The sequence below is a fragment of the Schistocerca cancellata genome, chromosome 8, assembly GCF_023864275.1.
Source record: "Schistocerca cancellata isolate TAMUIC-IGC-003103 chromosome 8, iqSchCanc2.1, whole genome shotgun sequence".
Classification (NCBI taxonomy): Eukaryota; Metazoa; Arthropoda; class Insecta; order Orthoptera; family Acrididae; genus Schistocerca; species Schistocerca cancellata.
The window spans coordinates 590,259,161-590,280,630 of NC_064633.1; positions in this window are offsets into that span (position 1 = coordinate 590,259,161).

The window sequence follows — 21,470 nt, forward strand, 5'->3', positions numbered from 1 at the left end:
CAATTAGGATAATTTATTAATGTTCCATAAAACCTACAAATACTAGTAATTTAATTCTGCTTTGATTATGAGGAGCATAAGGAAGGTTGGCAGTAGGAACGGATAGTTACAGGTTATGGACATTTAATTTACAGATTAGTTAGTTGAAGGGGCAACAATAATCAAAAAATGTACTTTACTTTGAAAAATGCTTTTGTGACACATAGTTACAAATTTCTGTCTCCCTTAAATTTAGGGCTGATGGAAGTTGTAACACAGATGATTTGCTTAATCTTTCACATCTTATCACAAACGACTTGATGATTTTAAAATATTTACCACAGCATAACATAAATTTTATCTACGACTGCTCGTTGTCAATATGTGTGTACTCTGTGATAGCTTGCGACCAACCAACCAAACTTAAATCTTAGTCGTGAGCGTGAACAGAAATTCAGTATCAAGTTCGTTGTCGGAGGGTAATATTCATGTTTCTTGTTCTTTCAGGAGCTGGAAGATGTTTAACACAGCCATCGTTCTGCAACCCTTGAGATGATATGGTTCGATGTAAATAAAATTGTAAACAAAATCCAGAAATTTTAATTGAGATACATGTTACCTATTATGAACAATGTTTCATTCCCAGCATATATCACACAGTGAAATTCAGTATTGCTATCGTGGGCACGAATTACGAAGATGCATTTATATGAAATAAAAGAACATTTTCAGCGAACATTTAGAAACAGTGGAACGCATTCTGAAACAAGAAGTCGGTCGCTTGCACTCGATAACATTAAACAACGTATGTCAAGAAACCTTCATCTAAAGCTGTCGATGGAAGGCTGTACCCAAAGTATATTTGATAAAATTCTCTCTGTTTTCCAGGAGCGACTAAGTGGTTTAAAATCCTCTGCCATTGACAAGTGGTACTCGGTCGAAAGCTCGTCGATTTCAAACCATGCGATGTGGCTGGAAGCCCGAGAGGATTTTATCGGTGTACACCGCCGCGAAGCCACGATTCCATACAAAAACATTGTTCTTCATGATTTGCAACATAGTAAACAAGTTTGTTCTTTTTCGTTAAATACATCTGCTAGACATATTTACATTAGCATAGTAGAGTAATGCTGCGTATCGTATTATAATTACACATAAAATATCCTAACATGCCTATCAAATATTCGCGTTATATTTTCATTTAGAAATGTGATCGTGAAACCTCTTCCGTATTTAAGACAATGCTTAATATGTTTCCCAAGCCCTGTTCACCACTACGAAATACATTAGATTCTGTTTTCTTGTTGAAAGTATGTTGCAGTGATCTTGTTCTCGATGAGAAAATTGTTACCGATACTATGTAGGTCTAAGAATGAATCGATAATAAAAAGGAACTGCTATTCCTCCTATTCTGTTTTCTCGCCGTAGCTTTAACGACATACTGTCCAAAAGTTTATCCCATCAGTACCACGAAGAGGTTTTCTGGCCAAACTTTTCAGTCATTTGAAGATATTTGCACGTGCTAATATAAATAAAACAACATAATATCTTGTATGCCTAAAGTATTTTGTAGTCAGTTCTGCTGTTTGATAGATGTTAGAGACATCGTTAAAAAGTCAAGTTAGTGTAAAAGAACTGTTTACATAAAAATAATTAATGCAGTAATAACAAGTTATTCGAAATTATTCACAGAAAAGGTATCCTGTAAACGAATGAATCTGGTCTGTGTAGATACTAATACTATTCCACATCATACACATCCTCAGAAGCGCGTCATGGATCTATACAGGGCGGGAATTTACCATGAAGCGTTCATCACTCCTCTGCAATAGCATCCTAATATCTAAATTTTAAAATTAATCTCCGTAATTTATTTGAACCTTTCTTGAAATAATACACCTCTGAATTTTTTCCTCTTGGAGAACGGTTATGGTAGATCTGAAAACCGCCAAATTGTGATTATTATTAGGAACTTCTCTCGAAGTCTGTTATCAATTTCACTTTCATTTCGCGTGCATGTTTCCTAAACGATCGATTTTAGAACCGCAAGTCCATTTTAAAGTGATGTCTAAAGAGAATACACAAGCAATACGCAATACAGCATCACAAATCACATAACGTCCAACACCAAACTTAAGTCTACTCTAAGAAAACAGGGAAACGGTCGCTGCTGGCGAACATAATACCGTATTTCATCGTGATACATTCAAGGAAGAAATAAAACGCCGAAAGTAGACTTGTAAATCATTATAAGCTGTACTAACACGTAGAATATCCTAATTTAATCCATACGTGTACGTACGCTTGTAAGCAATATTTCTTATACACGTATAGTCAGCATGTAACCATATCTAATACATTCGTATCTAGATTTTTCAGTGTTTCCTATACTGACTGGGTTTAAAGCAGCAAATCAGTTACTGTATTTTACATTACATCAAGCAAGCTGTTGTAATTCTGAGGTAATTGGATAATTATAGTAAACACAGTAGTTTCGCCGCATATCCATTTTTAACTGTTTTAAATCCATTTTGAAAATCAAGATGTAGGTCTGCAACAGTTTGAGAATTAAAAAATATATTAATTTTGGGAGATATTGACGCACTCGTTTTGTATCAGCGGCTAATGTACCCCAAAATAACTGAAGACGCTTATGTCATGAATACACATTACTCACGAATTTACAGTCGCGTTATAATTATTCGTCCATGTTGGAACCAGTACCACTATCATTCACGAGACAAAAGACATTTGAGGCGGAAGCAATGCGCCTGTGGTCTTGTATATTATTGTGATGAATGTTTCAACTTCTACGCCAAGTATATAGAAAGAGCTTTGCACATTATACCTGCAAAGGGGAGCGAATTTTCCCTGCGGGATTCTAACAAAGCCACTTTGTAACGTAGTTGCGTGCGGACACAAGGTAGAATATCTGATTCCGTAACGAGTGCGGAAACTTGCATAGCCTCCACTTGGTCGCTATTGTTTCACCAACTTGGTTTCCGCCAACGCTTTTCTGTGCGACTGTATCAACTTTCGGTTTTTAATTTGGTTTTGAATCTCAAAAACCTCCACCGTAGCCGAGGTAAGGTATAAGAGCAGAGGAACTCCGAGTCTGATATTACGGCGGCTGCAAAAAGAAATAAAGAACGTAGGATAAAGCGGTGGGATTAATATTAAAATCTGTAAAGCCAGGCTACTGCCGAGTCCTGCGAACGCCGTCCGGAGTCCGCCATTAAAAATAATTCCCGGCCGTGGCGGCCCAACGCTGCGTGAGAATCTGGGATTCGTGGCAAGTGGGGTGCAGGAGCTGTGGGGATCCCGTGACAGCTGCCGTCTTTTGTCTTTAGCGTGGCGCGTCCTTCCTGCGGGGTTCGTCAGAGCGCGGCGTATAACGAGCTACGCGGCACCTTCAGTCCCAATTTTGCTGTCAGCAGGAGGCAACTACCACACGTATCTGCACGGATCGAGACAGCAGTGAGTACTGTGCCAAAGACAGCAATAGGCATCACTCATAATAAACTGTAGTTATGAATTATAAAGGTTGAATCAGATGAACATCGTGCCCTTCTTTATTTCGTGAACGTAGCATGATCTATAAACGAGGTTCTCTGCACACGATGCGACGGGGCGGTAAAATAATGAAGAAGTGCGGTTGCAGAGAGTTCACGCGAATGTGCATATACAAATGTTGGTTAAAAAATATTATTGCAAATTTTGGCTCTCACGTAAGTCTCAGGGGATGATTTCCACACTTGGTGCATCAGTACATTTCCACACCGGCGAATTTATTATAATTTTTGAATTAATTATTCACTCAAACGCAAGTACAGTTTATGCTAGGGAAAAAGAATTAGGCGATTATTATACTAAAATCAGTTTTTCACGACACAGCTGAATCACTAATTATTAGCGTTGTTATTTTCTTTCACACAATGAAATTAGCACTGGTGAGACGGTTTACAGTTTTACTTCAGTAATAATTTGACTCCGAGCCCCCAATAGCAGTAATGTAGGCGGTTGTAAACGAAAATTATTCAAATAATTCGAACAGAGCCACAAGTCCCACTGTCTTCTTTGTTCTAGCAGTTTTGGCGCGAAATTACAGTTCGCCACATCTTCACTTACGACGACGTATTCCTCGTAAACAAATACTCGTAGCACTTCCATTTTACTAAATATATGCCTGCACACTTGCACTATTAAACAATACTCTTTGTCGAAATAAAAAAGCGCGGAAAAGAATTCTCAAACGACCACATGGGCCACCTTCACGTGGGGATTGCTCGCCACCCACCCTCCAAAACGACTGAACAACGGCTGACCCCTGGCCAAGATGGTCGCTCGCTTACATAGGTTCAGACGTCAATCCCCTGGTTATGCAAGTACCAATCTCACCAGTTAAGGTTACAAATTTTGATACATACATCCCTCGACAGAAATAAGTACACCATCGGAATCGCTCTAAAAATACATCTTCCTTACTACGTTATATTCATTTCTAGGATTATTCTACCGCCTGTAAATCAAGTTTTAGTTTTTGCAATACTTCGCCACTTTGCGCAAATTTGTTTGTTGACATCTGTGCTGCAAAGTTTTAACATAGAAATGCATATAGCACCGGTTTTAGAAGTAATCTATAGTGATCTACACATTTCGCAGCTAAAAATCTTCATACCTATGATAGTAAATTATGGGCGATAAATGTTAATAATAATTGGCAAACAATGAAAACTATCGCAAATTAAGTGTATAGTATAACTTAACTAGTTCAAAATACGTGTGGTGCCACCCAAAATATTATATAGTGCCGTTCTTTACGTAATGAATTTCCTATTGGATTTATAAACAATTTTCCCTCAAACTTAGTTCATTCCTTTTTACGGGCTTAATTATTTATGAATCTTAACGTATGACTACGGCACTGGATCCGCTATGACGAAACGTTTTTAATGAGTGCTCGCTCATCCCCGTAAGTTGTTGTTTACTATTTTTATTAATCTTTCAGTAATTCGCGATATTAACCGATTTTGAGGTTACTGTAACTTTTGCGTCTCTTGACTTGAAATATAGATCGATCTTTCAGAAGGTGCATATTGCTGACCACAGTCTACTGCCGCATCGCTCTTCACCGTAAGTTACATAGTTTTCGCGTAATGCGCCGAAAACCAAACAATGCCCCAAGCTACGGGCCACGTGGCCGCCCGGCGGCGGAGACATCACACAGACCGTTGAAAATCTCGCGTGGGCGCACCACGCTCTTCCGGGAATGGCCTCAACATGTCGCGCTCTCGCTCTCCACAAAGCAATCCTTGCATACTAGGAATATATTCATCTAGTAACGGGGGTTTGTACCGCCACAACGATAGTAAGCAGAGCATCCAGTAATTTGCCCGCCCGACTAGCCGTGCGGTCTGACACGTTTATTTCCCGAGCGTCCTCGGCACGAATTCGCCGGGCTGAGTAGTGTCGGGGTCCTATGTGCCAGCCAGCATGTGAATGGTTTTTAAGCCGGTTTCTCATCTGCCTTGGCGAATGCGGGCTGGTTCCCCTTACTCCGCCTCAGTTACACTATATCGGCGACTTCTGCGCAAACACTGTCTCCACGTCCATTTGGGGTTACACTCGTCTGGTATGAGACGTTCCTGGGTCCGGGGGTGGGGGGCTCCACTGGGGGCTGAACCGCACAATAACCCTGCGTTCGCTGTGGGCGGCGGTAGGGTGGACGGACTGCTGTGGCCTATTGTAGCGTTATGTACCACTGAGGGCTACGGGGGAGGAAGCCTCACCGTCGTTTCACCGAGCGAGGTGGCGCAGTGGTTAGCACACTGGACTCGCATTCGGGAGGACGACGGTTCAATCCCGTCTCCGGCCATCCTGATTTAGGTTTTCCGTGATTTCCCTAAATCGTTTCAGGCAAATGCCGGGATGGTTCCTTTGAAAGGGCACGGCCGATTTCCTTCCCACTCCTTCCCTAACCCGAGCTTGTGCTCCGTCTCTAATGACCTCGTTGTCGACGGGACGTTAAACGCTAACCACCACCCCTCACCGTCGTTTCTAGGTCCCCGGTTTCAATATACACAATACATCTAGTAAATCGACTACACCCTCTTATTAATGGAGTTATTAAGGGGAGCCGGAGGTGGTCAAATCCCAAAAATTACGATTTTATTTTGCTACCGAAAATTAATTGGAACATTCCTCTTTAATGTAAACTTTGAATTATTGTTCCACTCGCCCTAGAAGTGGAGTTATTACCGTTTTCCCCCACGCCTGCAGAGGAAATGGGCGGCCGCTGAATGCATCTAACGCCCTCTCGTGACTTCCTGGCGAACTGCTTGGGATTTTCTCGGCCTGTTACGCATACAGCGCCTTATGTTACGCATGCAGCGAGTGTGCAAGGGTTGGCTACTTTGTTTTCTGTGACAAATGAAGCGCTAAGAGCGCGGAACATCGTCTCTTTGCTGTTTACCGTTTCGAATTAGTTCAGTGTTGCGCCTGTTGTTGGTAGTATTATACTTCTTGTGTAAAGAGTTGTTCTGGTTACGATGCCACGTTTTAGTAACCGTGTATATAAGAAGAGGAAGTACGCAGGGAAAAGAAAATTGACACTAATACCAAGTTGCGGTACTTCAATTACTGAAACAGTGCGGTCTTCTGCTAAGCAACACATGGCCAGCCATAGCCCTGTGACATCTTTTAGCAAATACTACCTTGGGGATGGTGACTCCAAAGGTTTCAAGACTATAGAGGAACTGAAACCATATGGAAATGAATTTGTAGTTGAAAGTTGGAATGCATTGGGCATGTGCAAAAGCATATGGGTGAACAGCTTCGAAGGCTCAAACAAACTTTGGGTTCAAGTAAGCTCAGTGATGGAAAGACCACAGGAGGGAGGCAGGCTTACTGATGAGGTGATTGAACGTCTACAGAGAAACTATGGGTACGCTATAAGGCAAAATACTATTAATATTTGTGACATGCGAAAAGCAGTGTGGGCATTGTTCCTTCATACTGCCTCTTCCAATGAATATCCTCAACACAGCCTGTGCCCAAAAGATTCCTGGTGCAAATATAATGCAAAAAAGGACTATGATCACAAACATGGTTTTTGCCAGCAGCTGTGATAAATGCAATAAAACCAATTTTTCATGACTTAGCAAAGCCAGAATTGTTACACAAATGTCTACACGGAAAGACGCAGAATCCTAATGAGAGCGTAAACAATTTGATTTGGAAAGTGATTCCTAAAAGGGTGTTTGTGAGCATAAAAACTCTGCACTTTGTCATTTATGATGCAATAGCAATCTACAACCAAGGGAACAGTGTGAAGTGTGAAGTTCTGAAGGCATTAGGATTTACAGCTGGGGTGAACACTGTACGAGCACTAAGAAATATTGACAGAGAAAGGATAAGAGGAGCAGAAAGAAGAGAAAGGCATATGAAGTATGATGGAACAACAGGCCAGAAAAGAAGACAGAAGAGGAAGCTTTTGGAGGATGAAGAAGCAGACCCTGATAATCCATCCTATAGTGCAGGAATGTATTGAGAAACTTTGATAGCCATTTCCCGTAAATTAGTATTTTTCGAATATAAGGAACATTTTCTCAAAATCCACTCAAGCTAGAGAGATGAAATTTTTATACAGCACTCCTAGTGGTCAAACTTACATTGTAACACAGCCATTTGGCAATATGCTCAGTAGTTTCATTTCAGTTTAATTATAAAGCAATTATTTGTAAAAAAAATTTGGGCCATTAATAAAAAAAATAATTGGAAGGAAACTAGAAAAGATACTCCAAACTCCCTCTGCCATAACTGCAATACTAAACCACTCTATATGTAAAAAAAATTCAAATTTTTCTATTTGGTAGTTTATTCATAAATGTTCCTCAAACTTAGTGATTTTAACATGGGCAGCATAGGCACCTCCGGCTCCCCTTAAACTAAGTATTTTTCTAATTATTTAACTACATTTGGAAGCCCCTGAAATGGCGAGTACTGTGATATGACAGTTATTAGTGCTGGAATTGAGACTTCTTGCGAATACATTCGTGGGACAAGTTAAAATTAAAAGATGAGGCGCTCTCAATCGTCTTTTTAGTGTTAGTCACTTGGTTAGCTAGTGAGCTAAATAATGTTTCATAGATCATTTGAACGATTCTTTTATGGAAATGATGTGGAACGGTGCACTCTCCAGGAACTGAACACATGATTAGAGTTAACATCAATCAACATATTTTATTTTAGTCCTACTCATGCAACGACAATTAAAAAATAAGGTATTCTCAGTAAAGTAGGAGGACCTGTTCAGAGGAAATTATTTCAAGTTAGATTTAAAACTTACCTTGCCACCTGCCAGACATTTTTTGTTGTTGCTGCATAGTGAACTCTGTTCTGAGACGTTGACGGCTTTAATAATGGGTTCTCAAGGTCATTTTCTCCTATAGTGTTGCAGATCTAGACATTACTGTTCATCTCACATTGTGATGGATTATTTATAACGAATTTGTATAGCAAACATATACGTTGTGATACCGCAGTTAAGATGCCTCGCTCCTTGAAGAGCTACCTACATGACGTTCATTGGTGAATACCACAAATTATTCTTATATAAACAATATCAGTTGCTGTCGCTGCATAAAAATGTTAAAAATTATTCTTATTGCTTACTTTTGTGCAATTAATAAACTCTTTCTAAGTAGTGAGTTACCCCTGAAAATTATTCCAGAAGACATGTCAGACGGAAATACGCAAAATATGTAAGGGGGTTTTTCATTTATTTCCAAAAATAGTAGTTTTCGCCCTACAGCATGTTGCAATTTCGTAAATTATACGAAAAGCAGATGCAGCTGAACTGAATTTTTTTCGGAGCTAACTAATAAGCTTCTTTCAGTTGAAATTTTCATCAATATGTCCAACCAAAAATTTTTGAGCATTCTACCCTATTATTGACCCTAGCTCATATGTTCCACAAAGTGTTTGAATGACTCCATTTATTGTACAGAATTGAATACAGTGATTTTTTTCAATATTTAGGGAAAGTCCATTTAAGGGGATCGCTTTATAATTCTTTGAGAAACATAATTTAACATCTCTTTTTTTTGTTTTTTTTTTTCTCTCTAACGGGCTTTCTCATGACAGTAGTATAGTCTGCATGAAGTACCAAATCTGCTTGTTGAACGTGAAGTGGAAAGTCATACAAGGTATAGGAGTGGACCCCAAATTGAATTCTGTGGGACTACCTCCGTGATTTATCCCCGGTAACTAAAATTTTCTACCCTTCCTACATCGTTTGAAGCAGTTATCACAACCTTTTGCATTCTGTGCAAACCAGCTGTGAATAAACCGATCGGTTCCGAAAAACCTTGAGTTCTTATGCGAGAGTAACGTGATCTATACAGTTAATCGCATTGGACAGATAACAAAAAAAAACCTACCGGGAATATTTTACTATTTAAAGTTTGTAATATTTGGTGGGTGAACGTATGAGCAGGAATCCAAGTTGACCCACCGTTATGGAATCCAAACTGTGATATGCTAAGAAACTGTTTCAATTTAGATGTGAGACTGCTTGAGCCGTGCCCTACTTCCTTTGGCGCATCGCCAGAGGGGGTCACAGTGCTTAGCGTGCCATCGCTGGCGGCTTTCGGAGAGAGAAGGCGGATGATGCTGTAGTATACAGAGCAGTTGCAGCATTAGAAAATTGTAGCGAAATGCAGAAAGATCTGCAGCGGATAGGCACTTGGTGCAGGGAGTGGCAACTGACCCATAACACAGACAAATATAATGTATTTCGAATACATAGAAAGAAGGATTCTTTATTGTATGATTCTATGATAGCGGAACAAACACTGGTAGCAGTTACTTCTGTAAAATATCTGGGAGAATGCGTGCGGAACGATTTGAAGTGGAATGATCATACAAAATTAATTGTTGGTAAGGCGGGTGCCAGGTTGAGACTCATTGGGAGAGTCCTTAGAAAATGTAGTCCATCAACAAAGGAGGTGGCTTACAAAACACTCGTTCGACCTATACTTGAGTATTGCTCATCAGTGTGGGATCCGTAGCAGATCGGGTTGACGGAGGAGATAGAGAAGATCTAAAGAAGAGCGGTGCGTTTGGTCACAGGGTTATTTGGTAACCGTGATAGCGTTACGGAGATGTTTAGCAAACTCAAGTGGCAGACTCTGCAGGAGAGGCGCTCTGCATCGCGGTGTAGCTTGCTCGCCCGGTTTCGAGGGGATGCGTTTCTGGATGAGGTATCGAATATACTGCTTCCCCCTACTTATACCTCCCGAGGAGATCACGAATGTAAAATTAGAGAGATTCGAGCGCGTACGGAGGCTTTTAGACAGTCGTTCTTCCCGCGAACCGTACGCGACTGGAACAGAAAAGAGAGGTAATGACCGTGGCACGTAAAGTGCCCTCCGCCACACACCGTTGGATGGCTTCCGGAGTATAAATGTAGATGTAGATGTAGCGGACGGGCAGTAGAGAGCTTATATAGGGAGAGAGTGGCCAACCGGACGATACGGTGGCCATTTTTCTGCCAAACTGCGGGCGGCGCTTTTGAATGGCTGGTAGTGGAGTACACACTCACCGAATCAAAAGCACAAGACAATATGGCGAAATCATTCTTTAAATGCTTTTGTTTATAAGAATAAAGTGTTATAATAATTTTCACACAGCCAATTTACAGGTCTGTTTTCAAATTTAACTATGTATATTGCAAGTTCTTTTATATGTAGTAAAAAGCAAAAACGACTTCCTTCGCATAGATGAGAGTACTTGGTTGGTTTCCACGAGGCTCCTGTTTGATTTACGTCAGCCCTGTTGACTGCGACTGCCCACTGCTTTCGTCTTTCTTCATTGCGTGGAAATGCTAACATGCGAAATCCACCTTCGCGCTATTGGAACTACCAAATGCAGCACAACCTGGCATCGTTTACGGACGTCTGCAGAAATAATTACAGATGTCAAAAACAATACTGTACAATTACTAACGTGTTTACTTCAAACATGTACGCCTACCGACTTCATCACAGATAGCTTCATTATTCCAACTCGCATTTAAGATCGCAAACAATAAGTATGTACTAAAAACAATATACAACTAGATCGAACATGCATGCACAACGCATAACTAGTCTCTTAATAATTCAAATACCTTTCAATCCTTTCCAAAAGTCCTCTGAACTTCAATTCAACTCAAAAGCACGGCGAACATAGGAAGCGCGTGAGACGTTTGACGCCATTTTTCTGCCAAAGCTAATCAACCAATCACGGCCAACTTCACCTATGGCCACTCTCTCTGTATACAGGCTCTCCAACGGGCAGTTGGTGGCAGGTGGCTCCCGTGGACGGCCTCGCCGTTTGACTGTTTGAATCTGCCTGTGGTGTGTGTGTGTGTGTGTGTGTGTGTGTGTTCACCGTTAAATGGTATATTGCCAACTTGATCTGCAAGTTCGTATTTTGCTGATTCGTGTCGTGGCTTTCTTGTAGTGTTCCCCGAATATTCCTGTTGTCAACGTGCGCCGGCCGGAGTGTCCGAGCGGTTCTATGCGCTTCAGTCTGGAAACGCGTGACCGCTACGGCCGCAGGTTCGAATCCTGCCTCGGGCATGGGTGTGTGTGATGTCCTTAGGTTAGTTAGGTTTAAGTAGTTCTAGGGGACTGATGACCTCAGATGTTAAGTCCCATAGTTTTCAGAGCCATTTGAACGATTTTTGTTAACGTGCGCCGTTGAATGGCAATTTGTTTAGCAGCAAGCAACAAGAGGAGCCTTTCGACAGAGCAACGTTGAGTGTTCAGTGAGTGTACAGTGAGTGTACAGTTGAAATTACTGTCATAACCAAACACGTCGTTGCTCTGTGATTATTAATAACTTGGCAATACTACTACCTTTCGACAGAGTGGCGTTGATATTTCCTGTTATTAACGTGCACCGATGAATCAGAATTTGTTTGGCGGTAAGCCGCAAGAAGAACCTTTCGACAGAGTGCCACTGAGTGTTCGATCAGCGTACAGTTCAAAATACTGTTATTACCAAATATTTTACTGCCACTAGCAGTTGTGCTCTGTGCTTGTAACTTGGTTGATTACATAGTTTTAATTTTTAAATATATACACGTATGTATAAGCGTTTTTTATCTATGCATATGACGGGTCGCAGCAGGTTTGGCGACTGATTATTAGCGTTGTCAGAAAGATAACATATATTGGTGTTTTAGCTGCCTTATTTTTAATGTATGTAATTATTGGGTCGCAGCAGGTCTGGCGACTAAGTATTACTGTTGTCAGTAACACCTGGCACTTCTTGCTTCAGCGATTATCCTGTTGTAGTGTTTTATCTATGTCTGTTAATGTTTAAAAGGTAAAATAATTCTGGGCATTTAATAGTCTCACCCGCAGCAGGTTTGCCTGGTAGCTTACTGCCTTCAGCTGTAGTATTCTGGGCTTGTTGCTTGGTTGATTACATTTTCCTAGTTTTATGTACATGCGTACTGTTTAAATCTTTATCTATCTATATATATATATATATATATATATATATATATATATGGTCGAAACAGGTCTGGGAATTAACCTATCATTATTGAGAATTGTGCCCCCTTTGTTGGTTTGATTGCGTAGTGACCATAATTTTGGTATATCCTTTTATATACGTTATTCAGACACAAGGTTTGGGAAGACAAGAAACGTCTGTATTTATGATCATTGTAGGGTCGACATTGGTTTCCGATGTACCGCACACAACAGTGATTTTGTACCCTGTCCCTTGGGCGCGTATTTGGATTGAGAGAGTTTCCTATTCCGTCGGAGCCTGTATTGCTCGATCCCCCGGAACTTGGCCTAACCCTCCCACTACGATTCCTACTTAACGATAAATCCAGACTTGAGTAGGACCATATCACTACTCTTGGCGCTATTACTTTTTCTTATACTTCGGAAAAGGATGGCAATAAGGAAATTTAACACTTATGAAGAGGTTTAGCGACTGCATACTTCAACCCGTCTGAGAAAATTCCCTGTACCACTGATGCACTGCATACATGACTAAGGACTCTACTTATTAAGTTGGAACAACTTTTCAGAGCACAGATATTTCATTAACGCCACATGAACTTACATGAAAACTGAAGTACAGATTTTTAATAATAATTATATAAGGAGGCCAATGACTTACTACATAATTGGATACTGAAATTCCTTTTCCATAGATATGGACAAAAAGGAAATCATTTGTGTATGTAGCCGTTAAAGAGAGGTAAAAGGAAGTAAACATACATTCATGAGAAAGATGCTACCAAATTCCACCATGCCTACTGATCAGGTGCTGTGGTAGAAATGGCTCAGGAAAGTAAGAACGTTTCGTGAAACCGCATTCTAGGAATGTTCGTGTCTAAATGTTGCAAATAGTTTATTAGAATCATTGAAGTTGTCAGTAGTGGAAAACAAACCATTGTAGTAACAAAGCCTTCGAGAGCAACACAGACCGTGCGTGATGTTGTTTATTGGCGTCGAGGCAGCACTTTGCGGAACTCGCTGTATTCCGCTTTACGCCTCGGAGCGCGAGGCGCGCGGCTGACTGATGGATGCCAGCAACCTGGACGGTCAGGCGGCGGTCGCCGGTTCGCGGCTCGGTGGCATCTGTGGAGGCTGCGTCACAAGTACGGCGTTGACTGCCACGGTCTGCGTCGCAACTGGGCCTAACCCTCCCGTTGATAACAGGCTGGCTCCGAGGCTTTAAATGAAGCTGTCTGCAACTCACCACACAGAAGGCGTACTTCTATCACGTGCGTAGGCCACGCAGAAGAGTCTCGAATGCGGGCCAGTGTCCTTTGTGCGGCTATTGCCAAAGGATAACTAATACATATCGTATGCGTCCTGCGTCTTCGAAACGGCAGTACACCACTTAGTTAATAATAATCACGGTACGCCGCGTACAAATACAGTGCGCTGACCTCCAGAAAATAGACGATTGTGAAATGGGATTAGTCGTTGAACCGTTTCTTGTAGAACATAATTATTACGGAAAACATTCTATGCAAAAGAGTTTGAAAGGAAGATTGTGTATGCGATCAGGATTGAACTCCTACATACGGAGCACATTCCGTAACTGTCACTCACATCATCATGAAAAGGAGACAACAGTGCTTGAACACACCAGAAACAGCAGAGCAGGCTCGGTGGAAAGAATTATTTAAAAATAACGCAAACAACTTTTTTCCCATTCATGCTGCTTATCGTAGTGGATGCCGCATGGAACTTCCCATGCAATACATAGCAGAGTCCCGCTAATTCGACCTCCGGTAATGCGAACATTTGGTTAATCCGAACTGCTGTACATAAACACTATTTCAATTAACACAGTACAGTAACACGTATTACAAAATTGGCAAGAAAACATTAGGTTTCAACAATACATAACAATGAAAGGAAACCTGTCCAATATACTAAAATACAGAGGATATTTTATCCGTACTTTTTAGATGACAAAATCTCAGTCATTGTTTTTTGGCGTAGTGAAGAAAGTCTGTTATACGACTCATAGTTACGCCGTCGTCTCATAAACATCGAAACAGCAGGTGTAGCAGTGGACTGTTGCTCCAAATAACGTAGCGCGAGGTCAAGGGCTTCTGCTGCGTCACAGTGTGGCACCAGCTCTCCTTTGTCGCTTTCAGGCTCATTGTCACTTCCGCCACAGCAGTCCACTTTTTCCTGGTCTTTTGTCACAGCAGCAACTAAATTAGCGTCAGTAATGTTCTCCACACACGACCCATCCGCTGCCATCCACTCATCTACGGCTCCTTCACTAGCTTCTTCACATCCAGGGATAGTTTGTATCATTTGTAGTAGATAATCCTCTTCATTTTCAACTAGATTGTCCTGAAATTCAGGAAATATCCACAGGTTTCTCCCGATTTTCTGAGAGTATTTTCTGAAATATAGGGACTCCATGTTTCAGTTTTTAAACTCTATGGGCCTAGCAGATCTGCCAATCGGCATTAAAAGCAGCTTGTCATTACTAGCAGCGTTGCTGCACGCTAATAGTCACACGATCATTGCACATTTTAAAACCAGTACCATGGTCTTCTACTTTTGATGCCAGGCTTTTTGTTGGCAATGCCTTAAAATTAAGACCAGTCTCGTCAGCGTTATAAATTTGTTGGGGAGAATACTTTCCCTCTCTTATTTTTCCAAACTCTCCCAAGTATTCCTTCGCTGCATCACGTTCAGAAGAAAGCTTCTGTCCAGTAATTGTAAGCTGACGGATTCCGTGACATCTTTTGAATCTGTCCAACCAAATCGTACTCGCACTAAAAGGCTCATCACCATTCATTAACTTGTTCAGGTAACCAGTGCTCCGCTCAAAGGAGTTTCACTTCCTCTTTCGAGCATAAACCAAAGGAAAAGAGCTTCATCCACTTTATCGTACTGGGACTGTTTCAAAGTCTGCCGAATTTCGAGTGTTTTTCCCGAAGACGTTGCACAGGAATGTCCAAGCTTCACTCTGTTCTTCTTCCAATCGTAAATGGTTGCTTTATCAGCACCCAGTTCCGTTGCCAGTTTAGATATATCCTCACCATTGTCTATCCGTTTCTAAGCATTCAGTTTTTGTTTGAGAGTTAACGTTGTATGTTTCCGTTTAGTCATGACGAAAATACGTACAGCACTACACCTGAACGGATACAACTGTTACGCGTGCCAGCGATCTATAACTACACTACTGGCCATTAAAATTGCTACACCAAGAGGAAATGCAGATGATAAACTGGTATTCATTGCACAAATATATTATACTAGAACTGACATGTGATTACATTTTCACCCAATTTAGGTACATAGATGCTGAGAAATCAGTACCCAGAACAACCACCTCTGGCAGTAATAACGGCCTTGATAAGCCTGCGCATTGAGTCAAACAGAGCTTGGATGGCGTGTACAGGTACAGCTGAGCATGCAGCTTCAACACGATACCACAGTTAATGAAGAGTAGTGATTGGCGTATTGTGACAAGCCAGTGGCTCGGCCACCATTGACCAGACGTTTTCAATTCGTGAGAGATCTGGAGAACGTGCTGGGCAAGGCAGCAGCCGAACATTTGCTGTATCCAGAAAGGCCCGTACAGAAACCTGCAACATGCGGTCGTGCATTATCCTGCTGAATTGTAGGGTTTCGCAGGGATCGAATGAAGGGTAGAGCCACGGGTCGTAACACATCTGAAATGTAATGTCCAGTGTTCAAAGTGCCGTCATGCCAACACGAGGTGACCGAGACGTGTAACCAATGGCACCCCATATCATTACGCCGGGTGATACGTCAGTATGGCAATGACAAATACACGGTTTCATTGTGCGTTCACTGCGATGTCGCCAAACACGGATGCGACAATCATGATGCTTTAAACAGAACCTGGATTCATCCAAAAAACGCGAGCAGCAATGTCGCGATACGGTAAACCGCAATCGCGATAGGCTGCAATCTGACCTTTATCAAAGTCGGAAACGTGATGGTACGCATTTCTCGTTCTTATACGAGGCATGACAACAACGTGTCACCAGGCGACGCTGGTCCACTGCTGTTTGTGTTGGAAACTTTTCTCAATTCAGTACGTTGTAGGTGTCGCCACCGGCGCCATCCTTGTGTGAAAGCTCTGAAAAGCTAATCATTTGCATATTACAGCATCTTCTTGCTGTTTGTTAAATTTCGTGTCAGTAGCACTTCACCTTCGTGGTGTAGCAATTTTAATGGCCGGTAGTGTAACATAACCAAGGCTTTAGGAGCCAGCTGGCAATGCACTCACGTCAAACACTACAAAGGTCTCAGCAATGCATGATAACAAGGTCATGGAGTGAGAGTGAGCCATTGTTCCGACACTTGTTCCCATTTTTTAGGATGATCCATTTACTTATCTGCTTGGTCTGCTTCATTCTAGAAACTCGTCACCGTAATTCCAGGTAATCCGAACAAGTCGGTAATCCGAACAAGGTTCGCTCCCAGTTAGTTCGGATTAAAGGGACTCTACGGTACCTGTAGTATCCATGAAGTCAGCGGCTCTGCCAATAATGGGGCTTGAATAACCGTCGCAGAGGGAAAAATGATGTCTGCAACTGAGCAGTGCCTGCTCTTGTCGATATTGCACTGTTTGGCTGTTACTCGGCAACGGCATCCCGTGCGGCGCGGCGGTGTGTGCAGCGACTTCCCAGCCTTTTACGGGCGTACCGCACTCGCGGAGGCGGGTCTGTGTCTGGCGCTGAGGAAGGGAGCTTCCAGCTGGCGCAGCATCGCGCAGTCCATTCCGAGCGGACGACCAGGGTGGCCGTCTCGAGATCAGCGCGCGGCCGAGCCGAGGCAGGACGCCGGCGCGGTGCCTACACGAGAGAGTGGACAGGAGGCGAAGTGGGGGGGGGGGGGGGGGCGGCGGCTGTGCACCGGGCAAAGGAATCGTCACATAGTGCGGCGCGACCAGTGTACCAGCTACCACCAGCAACAGCCCCCGTTCAACCAAAAGTAACTGAACTTAGAGGGAGAGTTACAGAACATTCACTGTCACCGACTGTAATATACGGCCCAGTCTGCTTCAGTGCTATTTGCCCGAACCTCGCTACCTACTCGTCCGCAGTCGGTTTCTTACTTGGTGTTTGTTACTGGCGCCGACAGACTTTAAAATAATTAATAATTTATCGTTCAGTGTTAAATTTCTTCCACACGTTGAAACCTTCCCGTTTCCTCTATACCTCTTTTGTTAATGATAACGTTCCCCTTAACAATAAACTATGAAACCTTTCCTTCGGACTTCTATCACTTGCTTAATAATAACAAATGAAATCTTCCCTTTGAAATTTATTGTCTTTCTCTATCTTCGTATACAAATTTAATTACTGCTTATTAAAAGTGATTTTCTGATTATTTCGACGGAACATAGAATGTGTCGTCGTTCTGGCCCTCAGTCGTTACCTGCAATAACCCACAACTGTTCCTTACCTTTTTTAGTGTTACTGGATCGCCATCTGACTGCTACATCGAACTGCGACATGTATATACTTAGTCTGGCTTACTATACTGTATTAGCTGCTGGTGGTATTTCATAAGTGGCTGTATTTATTACCAAAGCTGACGTTATTCTTTATTTGACGGGAGTTATTTGACGGAAGTTACGTGATTCATAGTTAAACTTTTTCTTGACAACAATAAAATTTTGCAAAGTTTTACGTTGATGGTTAATGGGATGGATTATAATTGGAAATGCAATATTGCTGGCGAAAGTTAATTATATTCTGAATGAAATGATTTTACAAACGTTCAACTGGGACTTACTTTTTACAATAATCTTACAGCTAACAATGCGCAAACATACCTTCAGTAGTCTTGAGTTTCTCAAAAAATTAATTCAATAATATTAGTTCCTCTTATTATAATAGTTAGCTGATGTCTCTGTACATCCGTTTATAATCTCTTGTGAATCATAGCTAGTGGCTGGCAGGCACACCGTTTCTCTCAACCTCTCGCTTCAGACCTGCTACAGATTCGCTTCACTTCTCGCTTACTACTGACTTCCCACGAAGTACGAACGCTGAACTGCGGTCTCTCCTGCCAACAATGCTTTCTGGTGCAGACAATCCCTGCTACCATTACAAAGCATCAATGTGCGGTCTTTCCCGCTCTTTTCTTAAAATGTATCCGTACGCGGTTTCTCCCGCCCTTTTTAAAGTTATATCAACAATACTTTCGTGCAGACATTCCCTGCTACCACAATTATTTGCAAAATGACAAATGTTAATTATTCCTTCTTAATCCTATTAATAAAATACGAACATCATTCATAAATTGTGATTTGACAATAGAAATATACACGTCTTACAACATTAACTTGTTCCTCTTATGCTACATTACAATTAATACCTTCAGCTGTTAACGGGCGTTCATATATATCGACGGGGACAGGTGAAAATGTGTGCCCCGACCAGGACTCGAACACGGGATCTCCTGCTAACATGGCACACGCTGTACCTATCTGAGCACCTAGGGCACACAAGATAGCGCGACTGCAGGAACTATCTCGCGCACGCCTCCCGCGAGACCCACACTCATCTTGTATGTCCTCACACTACATTCATAGTGTCCCATCCCAAAACACTCATTACTCGTGGAAGAAATTCTTACCAAGTCCCGCAGGAGTTCGAGGAATATGAGTGCATCCGCACAGAGGAAGGTCATGGCAGGTGTTGCCAGAACTATGTACTTATATAGATACGATGTCTTCTTTCGGACATGTCCGGAAGTACAGACACCATGTCCATATAAGAGTATGTTCCTCTTACTGTGGGTCGGAATTACATATTGTTTTCCCAAGGTTGAAAGTGGTCATTGTGTCGTCTCAGCAGCAGGATGTAGGAGAGGAGACATTGGAGTCGTACAACTGGTCTGAATTTGCTCAGTGAGTGCATCCGGACCCATTGTTTTTCTTATGTCAGTACTGCAAGTTGTCCTACTCGACGCTCTATGTTTTGCCTTGTTCTGTTCGATTATGCTTCTGTCATCAGAACTGTTTCTTGGAGGTTTCTTCCTGTCTGCATTACGCTTTTACCCGGTTTTCCAGGAGTTGACGTTGTTAGTTTATTATTAAAGAGTTAATAGCTAATGGCGTTATATGAAACCACTATTGATTTATGTTCTTCATATTCTTCTTGAAATAAGAGTCTCGGTTGCAAACACTTTCTCATTTACAAGAAATGACGCGTTTCCCCCTTTTAGGTCATCATCATATTGGCCTAGGGGTGAAAAATGACAATAGTGAGTCATAATCAGATTAAAATAGGGAAATGGTGTTAACATAAAAAACACAAAAGCGGCCAATTTCGAGGCTTTGCAGACTTCTGTACAATTAACCATAACTGTGAACTTACGTAAAAATTAATGTAGGGAATCAACATTCGTCCATTAATGCCCACATATGGCATTAAGATAAAGTTTCATAATGAACCATCGTCCTACCGACATGGGATGAATAAAAATCATTACGGAACTTGGAACCGGGAATACAATGCCAAGTATAGCTACAGTGTCCTCTGGACAGGAAAACTATGACAAACCAACGTATCAGACCAATGAAACCGATTGAAAGACAAGAAACAAGAAAGGTAGCGTCACGTTATTCCTTACCTTTTAACTGGTTTTATCGATCGGATTGATGTTTCACCGTGAGTTTATGTTTCACTGCTTCACAGGTTTTAAAAATTTTACACTACATCTTTTTACCCGTTCTACTTTTGTGTTCTTGTACTTATCTTAATATTCTTGCTCTAAATTCAGTTTCAATAATTCGCTGTTTTAGCTAATTTGTCTTCGCACATGTAATTTAGTTATGCAAACGTTTCTCGAAGGCTGGCCAACGCACTCTACCTTTAATGTCTGCTACTACGGTCGCATAGTCTTGCCTTTACGGCTGTGTGTTTGTGTGGCCGGCTTGGAGGGCTGACGTATCCCGTTCTCGACAGCATTATCCACTATTGTATCAGCTGTACTCAGCGCTCCATGCTGTGTACGCTGGAACGAGGTTGGAGCCGTTTTATGTAACATTTCTTAAATTATTCTTGTCATAGTTTTTCTGTCCAGCGGACACTGTAGGTATACATCACATTGTATTCCCAGTTCCAGGTTCCGTAATGCTATTTATTCACGCCATGATTGTAGGACGATGGTTCTTTGTAAAATTTTATCTTAATCCAATGTGTGGGCAACAATGGACGAATGTTAGCATTCTACTTCTATTTTTACGAAATTTCACAGTTGTGATTGTACAGACGCCTGCACAACCAGGATCTTTGCGTCTTTTTGCGTTTTTATATTAACTCAGAGTCCCTATTTTAATCTGCATATGCCTTATAATTGTACTTTTTCACCACTAGGCCAATCTGATATTGCCCCAAAACGCCGAAACGCGTCATTTCCTGTGAATAAAATAGATTTTGCAACTGAGACTTGTAACACCACAGCTCTTATGCTGTATGGATTCATTTTGCTTTATTTAATGTCACATTGTTGATCTTCTGTAAGTGTGATTGAATCGATAACATAAAATTGTGTTATCTTTTCTTCGTCAAACCTTTGATGTCGTGATTTGATTCTATGCAAAGTAGTGTATCTGTAATTTAAAGTTCTTTGTCCCATTTGGAGGGAACAGAAATTATTGTATGTAATTGTAATTTTGTGTGAATAATTTTTTGTAGAAGTGTCAATATGTGAAAATGTTCTGTTTTATTTAATGTATTTGTTTGCTGTTATGTAAATTGCTGATCCTCACTTAGGGCTTTTAGTTATTTTGAATGTAAAAGGTGTAGTGGTTCCCCTCAGGAACGGAAATAGGTAGCGCGCGCAAATTGTGGTTGGCTTAGGTGAAAAAGGTGAAACTGATAGTCAGTCGGGGAAGAGCAGTCAGTCGGAGACGAGCCACCAGTCGAAAAGGAGCTACGAGTCTGTGCACTG